The 12,038-nt window shown below is 39.9% G+C and overlaps 1 protein-coding gene across 10 annotated transcripts in view; it reads right to left on the bottom strand.

The window, feature by feature from the left end:
- Window positions 1-12,038, bottom strand: part of TSGA13 (testis specific 13) — a 119,021-nt gene that overhangs the window by 97,773 nt on the left and 9,210 nt on the right. For 2 of the 10 annotated variants that reach the window (XM_064574941.1, XM_064574942.1), the window contains exon 2: window positions 6,892-6,985. The exons of the other annotated variants lie outside the window; for them this stretch is intronic. The gene's annotated coding sequence lies outside the window, so the exon portion shown is untranslated. The remainder of the gene's footprint in view (window positions 1-6,891; window positions 6,986-12,038) is intronic. 10 annotated transcript variants of the gene reach the window in all.

Raw genomic sequence — 12,038 nt, 5'->3', positions numbered from 1 at the left:
GCTGGTGGTCCAGACACACACTAGGAGAACCACTGGAGTAAATAATCTGGATCGTGTAACACACAGTTGGTTGTCTGGTGGCCCTTCAGATTATTCTTCTCCATTGACCAGTTTACACTGGTGCTATTTGCTGCTTATAAGAAAAGGAGAGATTACAAATCAACAAAATAACATTGGTTTGCCCTAAATATTATGCACCTTTCTCAATACTTTTAACTCTCATGCCTTCTCTTGTGCTCAGGTTGTGAGGAATCCTGGGAAGACAATTGTGGGAAGGGTCCTGGGTCCTTTTCTAAACTTCCTAAAACACTTTATTCCCTTTCCCAAAGCAGTGACTGTATATATTTTTTGGATATATAGATGCAAATTCTTATAAAAAGAGCTAATTCGGGCACCTGTGTGGCTCAGTTGGTTAAGCGACTGCCTTCGGCTCAGGTCATGATCCTGGAGTCCCGGGATCGAGTCCCGCATCGGGCTCCCTGCTCGGCAGGGAGTCTGCTTCTCCCTCTGACCCTTCCCCTCTCATGCTCTCTGTCTCCCATTCTCTCTCAAATAAATAAATAAAATCTTAAAAAAAAAAAAAAGAGCTAATTCATTTGCAGTTACAAAGACATACTGGAATGATTTACTTCCTAATTGGAGACGGTCTTGTTTCCATGGTCTGTCAGAGAGAACGGATCAGGCAATACACCAAATAAATCAATTTTTGTGTTTAACAACTCTTGTACTTCCTGCTCAGCCTCAAAGGGCAGGAGGAACTTAAGAAAGATACCATAAGGGCGCCTGGGTGGCTCAGTCGGTTAAGCAACTGCCTTCGGCTCAGGTCATGATCCTGGAGTCCCGGGATCGAGTCCCACATCGGGCTCCCTGCTCGGCAGGGAGTCTGCTTCTCCCTCTGACCCTTCCCCTCTCATGCTCTCTGTCTCCCATTCTCTCTCTCAGATAAATAAAATCTTAAAAAAAAAAAAAAAGAAGAAAGAAAGATACCATAAAAGTGTCTGTGCTGTAACAACACCAGATGGACCTATGTCAAAGCCAGATATCCAAAAATCCAGAGGCTTCTTTTTATTGGGGAAAGAACCTACCATTCTAATATAACTGGGCTTAGCCCCACGTGATAGTTAAGGATGAATATACTAGGAAACTTAAGAAAGAAAACTGAAGCAAAGAAAAAACTCATACATTTTCACTAAATCATAAACCCTTCAGGAATTTTCCCATTCAGAGTCAATTCCCAGCTGGAGGAAACTAAGAAGGTAGCGAGTTCTCCACCTGACCCAGATCCCTACCACCTTGGAAAATGCATTTTGTTGCTACATCTGGTCCCATGACCTAGCCTACGGGGATTAGGACATGCTCTTAGTGGTATTCCAGTTGGATTGCCTGTTACTTTAAAAACATTAAATTGTCATCCCCTCCTAAACAACTCGTGTGATCACTGGCAGGTGGAAAGGAGGTCCTGAAGTTGAAGTACAATAGTGGCCCACAGGGGAGCCAGGTACAGGAGCAACCTTGGCACCAATGCACCTTCAGTGCCTCAGGGCAGGTGACAAAGGCATTTTTGTACCGGGAGCAATACTTTTCCAAAGTCCTTCCCCCCCCACTGCTTGGGATGATGAGATTTTCTCCTTTTCTAGTAAGAGCTTTCAATGCAGCCACTATGCTCCCTTCAGTCTGGACATCTCTACCCAAATTCCCCTCCTTGATGTGATTATTAGCTAGTTCCCTTTATACACATACAAAGCATCTGCTTGCATGCTTGAAATTAACTCACTCTGATACTATGAGCTTCCCCTGCTGAACAGAAACTTATAAACATGTCCCTGCAGGAAAAAAAAAAATTCTCACTGTAAATGGAACAAAAAGAGGGAAAATGATGTGGAAGTTTTACTGCTGCTGCCTGCTATTCTATTTATATCCAGGCAAGGCAAGTTTATGAAATACATCGAGCCAAGTTCAAGGTTAGGTTTGAATTGGCAAGATCTGAATGGAGGCACTTTGCTGGTGTCTAAAAGTCAAATCTCTATCAACTAGCTCTGATATCTGGAAGTATTTACATGAAGATTTTTCCCCTTAAAGTACACTACTATTTGCACTGCTGATGTCACTATTCAGAAAAAAACGGGATTATGGATGTAACAAGTTTTTGCAATCTTTTCACTAAGGGAAGGCATTCTGCACCTCTTCGAAGTAAATTCTAAGTAATACATCTGTAAATCTGAAGACAGTCTGGTTTCAGTTAAAATCTGTAGTAGGCCAACTCTTCTAAAATCCTTCAGTTTTGTGGTCAAGAAGTTCTGTCCACCATACATTTCAGCTGACAATATCAAGACAAAGAGATACTTTTTGGAAAGGGTCTACATGAGTCTGTCTGATTGAATAACTTAACTGCCATGATATCCATTCAAACTATAAGATTTTTTAAGTCATATACTCACTTTAATCTCAAGTGGTGTTGGTAGATTCTGGTGAACGTGCTTGATCATTTCAGTACTTAAAAAAAAAAAAAAAAAGAGTAGGGGTGCCGGGGTGGCTCTGTTGGTTAAGCATCTGCCTTCGGCTCAGGTCATGATCTCAGGGTCCTGGGATCGGGCCCCACATTGGACTCCCTGCTCAGAGGGAGCCAGCTTCTCCCTCCCCCTGCCACTCATGCTCTGTCTCAAATAAATAAATAAAAATCTTAAAAAAAAAAAAATCTCAACAAGATAGGAATATAAAGGAATTTCCTCAACCTTACAAAACAGGCATATACAAAAAAGCTACAACTTTACAACTAACATTTTTTTTTTAAGATTTTATTTATTTGACAGAGCACAAGCAGAGGGAGAGAGAGGGAGAAGCAGGCTCCCTGTTCAGCAAGGAGCCCGATGTGGGACTCGATCCCAAGACCCTGGGATCACGACCTGGGCCGAAGGCAGCCGCTCAACCGACTGAGCCACCCAGGCGTCCCATCTACAACTAACATTATTCTTAATAATGAAAGAATGTCTTCTCTCTAACATCAAGAATAAGGCAAGAATGTCTGCTTTCACCACCCTTATTCAACACTGTAGTAAAGAAATGCAATAAGGCCAGAAAAATAAATTAAAGGCATACAGGTTGAAAGGAAGAAGTTAGTTTTTATTTCCAGATATAATCCTGTATGGAGAAAATCCTAGAGTCAACAAAAATTTACTAGAATAAATGAGTTTAGCATGTTTGCATGATATAAGATAAAGTAAAAAATCAGTTGTATTTCTATATGCCAGCAACAAACAATCCAAAAATGAAATCAAGAAAATAATTTTTTTAATTCCAGTATAGTTATAGTTATATTAGATTCAGGTATAAATACAGTGATTCAGCAGTTCTATACATTACTCAGTGTCCATCATGATAAGTTTACTCTTCATCCTCATCACCTATTTCACCCATCCCCCCCTTCACCTCCTCTCTGGTAACCATTTGTTCTCTATATAGAAGAGTCTGTTTTGCAGGTTGTCTCTTTTTTTTTTTTGTCCGTTTGTTTTGTTTCTTAAATTCCACATATGAGTGAAATCATATAGTATTTGTCTTTCTCCGATTTATTTCGTTAGCATTATACCCTCTAGCTCTGTCCATACTGTTGCAAATAGCAAGATTTCATTTTTTATGGCTGAGTAATATTCCATTGTGCATATATACCACATCTTCTTTATCCACTCATCTACCTGTGGACATTTGGGTTGCTTCCATAATTTGACTACTGTCAGTAATGCTGCAATAAACAAGGGGTGTATATATCTTTTTGAATTAGTGTTTTTGTATTCTTTGGGTAAATACCCAGTAGTGAAATTACTGGATCATATAGTAATTCTGTTTTTAATTTTTTGAGGAACCTCCATACTGTAAAGAAAATAATTCTTTTCACAAGAGTATCGAAAGGAATAAAATGCTTAGGAATAAATTTAATAAAAGATAAGTACACTAAAAATTAGAAAACACTGCTGAGATAAAAGAAAGCTAAATAGGTGGGAAACATTCCATTTTCACAGATTAGAAGACTCGATATTAACAGGTGGCAGTTATTCCCTGAATGATCTAAATTTCAGTGCAATCCCTATCTAAGTCCCAGCAAGCATTCTAATAGAAACTGAGAAGCTGTTTCCAAAATGTACATAGAATGCAAAGAACCTGAAGTAGCCAAAAACAATTTTGAAAAGTAAGAACAGTGTAGGATTTCATATACCTCTTTTTAAAACGTACTATAAAGGTACAGGCTGGATGGTTTTAGTGTAAGGATACATATAGATATCAATGAAGCAGAACTGAGAGTCAGAATTAAGAAATAAATCTTTATACTTATGGCCAATTCATTTTCAACAAAAGTGCCAAGGCAGTTCAGTAGGGGAAAGAATATTCTTTTCAACAACAAATGGTCCTGAGGCAAAAGAAAAAAATACCCTTAACCCACAGGACACAAAAATCAACTTTAAATAGATCACAGACATGGGCGCCTGGGTGGCTCCGTTGGTTAAGCGACTGCCTTCGGCTCAGGTCATGATCCTGGAGTCCCGGGATCGAGTCCCGCATCGAGCCCCGCTGAGCAGGGAGCCTGCTTCTCCCTCTGACCCTCCTCCCTTCTCATGCTCTCTGTCTCTCATTCTCTCTCTCAAATAAATAAATAAAATCTTAAAAAAATAAATAAATAAAAAAAATAAATAGATCACAGACCTAAATATAATAGCTAAAATACATTGAAGAAAAATCCTTGTGATCTTGGATTAAGCAAGAATTTCTTAGATATGATACTCAAACCATGATCCATAACAGAACAAATTGATCAAATAGACTTCATCAAAACTTAAACTTTTTGTTGTTGTTGTTAAAGTAGGCTTCATGTTGGGCATGGAGCCCAACATGTGGCTTAAACTCACAACCCTGAGATCAAGACCTGAGCTGAGATTAAGAGTCAGACACTTAACCAACTGAGCCACCCAGGAGCCCCAAAACTTAAAACTCTTCAAAAGATAGCATTAAAAAATTAAAAGTCACACCAAAAACTGAGAAAAATATTTGCAAATCACTTATCTGATAAAGGACTTGATCCAGAATATATAAAGAACTCTTATAACTCAATAATAATTAAATAATAGACAATAGATTTGAATACCCATTTCACTAAAGCAGATATATGAATGGCTAACAAGCACAAGAAGAGATGCCCAACACCATAAGGAAATGCAAATTAAAACTGCAATGAGACACTACTACACACCTATTAGAATGGTTTAATTAAAAAGAAAACAACATACCAAGTGTTGGTGAGGATGTGGATAAGTTGTAGCCTCACGTATCGCTAATGGGAATGTAAAATGGTATAGTCACTATGGAAAACATTTTGGCATTTTCTTTTTTTTTTTAGTATTTTATTTATTTATTTGTCAGAAAGAGAGAGAGCACAAGCAGGGGGAATGGCAGGCTCCCCACTGAGAAAGGAGCCCAATGTGGGACTTGATCCCAGGGCCCTGGGATCATGACCTGAGCTGAAGGCAGGCACTTAACCAACTGAGCCACCCAGGAGTTCCCATTTTGGCCTTTCCTTTCTTTTTTTTTTTTTAAGATTTTTATTTATTTGACAGAGAGAGACACAGTGAGAGAGGAACAGAAGCAGGGTGAGTGGGAGAGGGAGAAGCAGGCTTCCCGTGGAGCAGGGAGCCTGATGCGGGACTCGATCCCAGGATCCTGGGGATCACGACCCAAGGCAAAGGCAGATGCTTAATGACTGAGCCACCCAGGCGCCCCCCATTTTGGCATTTTCTTAAAAAGCTAGGTATAAACATATCATGCAATGGAACAGTTTTACTCCTAGATATCCATCCATGATAAATGGAAACGTATGTCCACACAAATATTTTTAAGTAAATCTTCATAGCTGCATAATTCACAATAGACAAAAACTAGAAATAATCCAAATGTCAATCAACTGGTGAATGGATAAACAAAATGTAGTATATTCATATATTCCTCATCAATAAAGGGAAATGAGCTACTGATAAATGCTCTACTGATAAATGAGCTACTGATAACATGCATAATGGAAAGTTAATAGACACTGTTCAAAGTTAATGTGAGAAATATTTGCATATTATTTAAAGGTGTAACAATAACATTTGGGTGTGAAGGGGAAAATGTGCAGAGAGATGCAGAATAGAATTATGCTTATTTCCTTATTTTTTTCTTATTTCCTTATTTTTCAAAGTAGGAATCCAAAATCTAACTGTAAAGTAAAAGAAGATTTCGTGTATTGAATCAATACCCCAAACCTGTGGGATTAATTTTGCTGTTATAAGAAAACAATACTCACATTGGATCAGAAAGCCAAACTGTTTATAAAGGACACAGCCGAAAGTAAGTGCCTCAGGACATTCAAAAACAAAAGGAGAGGAAGAGTCATATGAGGCAAATTAAATAAAGAGAAAGCAGAGATTTTAGTATCAGACAATGGTAAATTAAAGAGCATTAAATGAGATAATCATGCCAGTCCACATTCATGACTTAACACTCATGCATATTTCACACCAAATGGAACATAAAACCAAGAAAGTCTGGAGGAACCAACCACAAAGAGAAATAGTACTAGATAATGTTAATTCACCTTTTTGCTACTCATGAGAGAGAAAGAGATTTTAAAGGTAATTGTAGTGGGTACTGTGGATATTTCCCCAGTGGTTCTTCTAGCCCTTTTACCCCAAACCTCACTGAGCAGAAACAATTGGAGAAAGGGTAGGAGTCAGGGAGGGAATGAGTCCCATCTGGAATTCAGGAGTAGGCCCTCATTGATCTAACCTAATCAGAACCATCTTGTCAGGCCTACCAGTGACTGTTTCAGCAAACCAGGCCCCCACAATCACTGCATGCCATGTCCCTTACCGGTGATTACTTAGGATCAGATGGGGGCAAATAATCCGATTTTGGCCAAAAAGTTGGAAAATCTGTTGGGACCTCTGGGCAAAGTTCCCTCATTCTAAAAAAAAGAGAGAGAAAGAGAGAGACTTGGTCATCTATCTTTAGAATGTTGTTGTGTGGGAATGTGAGTTCTGGAACTATCTAGCCATCTTGCAGAGCAACTGGCCTCATGCTGACAAGCAAGAGTTTAGCCCAAGAGAATCACAGGGAAATTATCTGGTGTTGTGGCCTCTGGTAGGTAAATTTGAGGCTCACCCCTACCTCTGCATCTATGGTCATGTGAGCCAATGAATCTCATTATTGCTCAAGCCACTCTGAGGTGGGTTTTCTGTTACTTGAAGTCACATATGGCTAAGACAATTATTGATATAAATAAAATGGTTAATAAGGGATAGCTAATTAAGATATAAAATCCCACACCTGAAAGTCAAGTATACATCTTGTTTTCAAGTGCCCGTGAAATTTTTCCAAAACTGAGCACACACTAGGGCACACAGAGGACATCAACCCAAAGTAAAAAGAGCAATATCCCAGCCTCCAATCAGTACAAGAAAGTTGGAAATGAATATCAGCTCTAGAAAATCCACAGTCCTGAATGCTAACATAGATGACGAAGAATAAAAATAAAGTTCACAGTGTACTATTCACAATAGCGAAAAGGCAGAAATAACCCAAATGTCTATTAACCGATGAGCGGATAAACAAAGTCACACAACAGATAAAAAGTAGATTAGTAATACCAGTGACTGGGGGAGACCGGCAAATGGGAAGACACTGCTAATGGGTACGAGGCTTTTTTTTGAGGATGTTCTAGGATTAGTGGTGATTGTTGCACAGCTTTGTGAATACACTAAAAATCACCAAATCACAACGCTTCAAAAGATTGACTTTTATGCATGTGAATTATATCTCAACATAAAAGATGACCTGCTTCTGCCATATTCTATTGTCACAGAGACCAACCATGACACAGTGTGGGAAGGGACACAGGGCATGAATACCAGGAGGCAGGGAACATCTGGGGACTGTCTTGGTGGAGAGTCACTACATATATCTCCGGAAAGTGTCTCCTATTACACGCTATTTCCTCTTCCATGTCAGTCTGAGGCATTGCTAATTCACCGATGTGAACATCTGTGAGCTCATTCCCTCTGAGTGGCCAGTCCCGGCTGCATATCTCGCGGCTCCTTTCCTACCCTAAACAATGCTCACTTTGAACAAGGGTGATGTGATTCAGAAATCATTTTCTAACACACCATTGTATCTTACTGAGCTGTCCGCTTTCACAAATAAGAGTTTCCACTTTTAAGAATCTCAGCTATATTAAACATAGATTCATTATCTCCAATCCTCATAGAAATCCTGCAGGGTGGCCTATTATTGACAAAGAAACCGAGGCTCAAAAAGGTGACATAATTTGCCCAGGGTTTTACGGCTAGTGAGTGGCAGAGCAAGGACTCTAAACCATATGATGACACCACCACCACAGTTAACGTATATTGAATATTTACTGTGGGAGGCATTATTCCGCATGCTTTTTGTGAATTATCCCAGTTGATCATCACGAGAAGCTGATGAGGTAGGTATTATCAATATTTTACAAACGAGAAACTGAGGCATAGAAAGGTTAACTTACCCACAGTGACAAAGGTAATGAGTGATGGAGTGAGACTAAAACCTGGGTTCATTGGATTCTGGGTGCACTCTTCTTTATACCACACTGCCTTTCAGACTAGAGCTGAGTAGAACAAGGTGGGGGGGTAGATTTTTATTTATGTATTATTTATTAATTTATGGACATGTCCACTATACCTTTGCCCCAGAAATGATTTGAGGTGGCCAGAGAGTCTAAGTTCCCTCCCCACAAGGATATAACTAACTCATTTTTCTCATGGGGAAAATAAAGGACTCTAGTTTTTCATGCATGTCTTTCACAGAAAGTCTGAGTGAATTTTTCTAGATTCTGTCCCCATCCTTCTCTATATACCTTTTGAAATTTCTAATTATTTCCCCTTTTAAATTCTGACCATCACAGGAGATCGTGAACAGCCTGTTTTAGACCCAACTCCACCAAAATGGTTTCTCCTCACAAACCACCTTGTCTCAAAAAACATTTCCAGTTCCCAGAGGGGGCGCTGTGGTTCAAGTGAGTGCATTCGCTGCAAAGTTCCCACTTGAGCTTTCGTCCTTTTGCATCCTGGGAATGATGAACTGCAGTATACATTTAGGATCATCTTTTTGAGGAACTCAACAATTCCATCATCAAACACAACTCAAACACAAGAGTTTGACTTTCTTGGAGGAAAAGGAAACAGCTGAGGTTTCTGCAGTTAGGATGGGAAGAGTGTCTCTCAAGAAGTGTCCCACTAGCTAAGAACTAGACTAAGACACACTTACATGAACAAGGTCAATGATAACTATGCTTCAGGATCACCCACTCGCACAGCCCTTTCCAAGATCCCAGGAAGAGGACCAGCACCCAGTGTTCAATGGTCATGTTTCTATAAAATGGGAAAAGTGCGAGATTTATTTCAACCAGAGTCTTATTATTCCTTCTACAAATTTCCCTTGGTCACATGCCTCCTCAGCATCACTCCTAGTGGGTTGCCTCAGCACGACTTGGATCTGGCTAAGGCAGACTGGAGCTGGAGATGCATTCAGTTTGGGGGTTAATAGAATATCTTCATGGGATTTGCAGTCATTTCTGTAGAATTAAGTTATTGCTAGGCATTCTGGTGCTGGAATGACTTGCAAGAACACTGCTAATCACATAGAGCCCAGTCTCCCAACATCATGATATAAAGATGTGGGCCAGTGGTCCTGTTGCAATAGAACTGTATGCCTGGGGGCGCCCTGCGGTGGGGGATCAGTGGGTTAATCATCTGACTCTTGATTTTGGCTCAGGTTGTGATCTCAGGGTTGTGAGATGGAGCCTCATGTCCAGCCCTGCACTGGGCATGGAGCCTGCTTAAGATTCTCTCTCTCCCTCTGCACCCCATCTCTTCCTCTCTCTAAAAAAAAACCAACAAAACAAAACAAAACAAAAAAACCCACACAAAAAACACAAACCACACACAAAAAAACCTGTATGCCTGGCACCAAAATGGTGTCAGTTGTAGAATTAGGCTTGGAATGCACACGCACAGAAGCCAGCCCACAGAGCATTCTTGCAGTTGTTAGACATGTGCAATTACAAGCAAAGGATTTAGTTCTCATGGATGCCTACTCAAAACAGAGGTACTCTTTACCAGGAATATACTCAGTAATGCAGCATATCCAATTATAAATACCATGCATCTTTATGGGACTATTTTCAGGGCATGAACTTCCAACCACAAGCAACAACTTCTGTGGATGAAGTTGAACCTTTGATGCATCTTGATAAGCAATCAAAATACACAGAGACTTATGATAAATAAATAGAATATATATAATTTTAAAATGTATGTAATGCCGTACTAGAAGAGTAAAATATTTTTCTCTCCTCTCTATAGAAAAGGATATTACAAAATCACTGCCATATAAACTGGTGAGCAAAGAGCATGCAGCCAAAATATGTATGGAAAAAAACAGGTTTGTCAGACAACGAATTAATAAAAAAAAATATATTGGATTCGATCTGTGATGTTTGTGGTATTTGTCAGTTTTACAATTTGTTAATTTGTTCTATTTTATAAATTTTAAATGAATGTTCTCATTCCTAACTATGAATTTGTATTCTCCTGCTCACAATAAATCTCCAAAATTACATATACTTTAGGCCCCACAGGACCTGGAAAGGTCCCTGACTGGGGGGGTTGCTATCTCCAATAACGAGCAGAAGAATGGCAGAAATAAAGTGTATTTCAAACTTTGGCTTATTTAATAGAGATATTTCTGAATTTAAGTTTTAGTTCTATGAATTTGTTTTAAACAGACTTTATTTATTCATTTATTTATTCAGAGAGTATTCGTGTGAGTGGGGGGAGGGGCAGAGGGAAAGAGAGAGAGAATCCCCAGCAGACTCCCCGCTGAGCACAGAGCCCCACACAGGTCTTGATCTACGACTCTGAGATCATGACCTGAGCTAAAATCAAGAGTCAGCCACCCAACTGACCAAGCTGCCCAGGCGCCCTGCTATGAGTTTCCTTTTTGACTCTTTTGTTGAGGTATAGTTTGCATCCAGTCATATGCAGAGATCTTTATCACATATTTCAATAATTTTTGACAAACGTATATATGAGACAATAGAAAATACATATATTGGTCTCTGCCCCCAGTTCCCGGCACAGAGTTCCTAAAATACTTGTAAATTCCCAAGTGATAATAGCACCAGGAGCACCTTTTGTTCTAATGAGATGACTCTGGTGGGCGCCTGGATGGGGGCCAGTCACTGAAAAGACCACAAGACATGATTAGAAGCTCGGAATTTCATCCCCACCCTTCATCCTCCAGAGAGGGGAGAGGGGCTGGAAATGGAGTCAATAACTGATCAGGCCTATCTTACCAAGCCTCCATAAAATCCCAATAGCATAACGCCCACATGTTTCCAGGTTGGCACACACATCCACACCAGGAGGGTGATGCACTTCAACTCCATGGGGACAGAAGCTCTTGTGCTTAGGACCCTCCGAGACCTTGTCCCGTGTATCTTTTCATCTGGCAGTTCGTTTTTATCCTTTATCATATTTTTTAATAAACTGGTAAATGTAAGTAAATGTTTCCCTGAGTTCTGTGAGCCGCTCTAGCAAATTAATCAAACCTGAGGAGGTGTGGTGGGAACGTTGGATTTGTAGCCAAGTGGGACAGAAGTTGTGGATATCCTTCTTGTGGCCGGCATGGGAGTGGGATGAGAGCAGCCCTGTGGGACTGAATTACACTGTAGGTTACCCAGTTGGTGTTGCGGAGAATTGCTTGGTGTGGGAAAAATTCCGACACATTTGGTGACCAGAAGGGTAAGAAGTGATGTGTCCTATGGGAATGTCCTATAGGAGAGTAAAGCAGACCCTGGAGAAACTCAGGAGGGGAAGACTGGGTTTTAACCTACACAGGAGGAAAACCATAGATTTTTCCAACTCAGTACAAATCTGTGAAACTAACACCCAAATGAAGATATAAAACATTTTTTCACC

The sequence above is a fragment of the Mirounga angustirostris genome, unplaced genomic scaffold, assembly GCF_029215605.1.
Source record: "Mirounga angustirostris isolate CCGP_5_RB_7025 unplaced genomic scaffold, mMirAng1.0.hap1 SCAF_12, whole genome shotgun sequence".
Classification (NCBI taxonomy): domain Eukaryota; kingdom Metazoa; phylum Chordata; class Mammalia; order Carnivora; family Phocidae; genus Mirounga; species Mirounga angustirostris.
The sequence above is the reverse complement of the archived record's forward strand: the minus strand, read 5'-3'. Positions and strand labels throughout refer to the sequence as shown.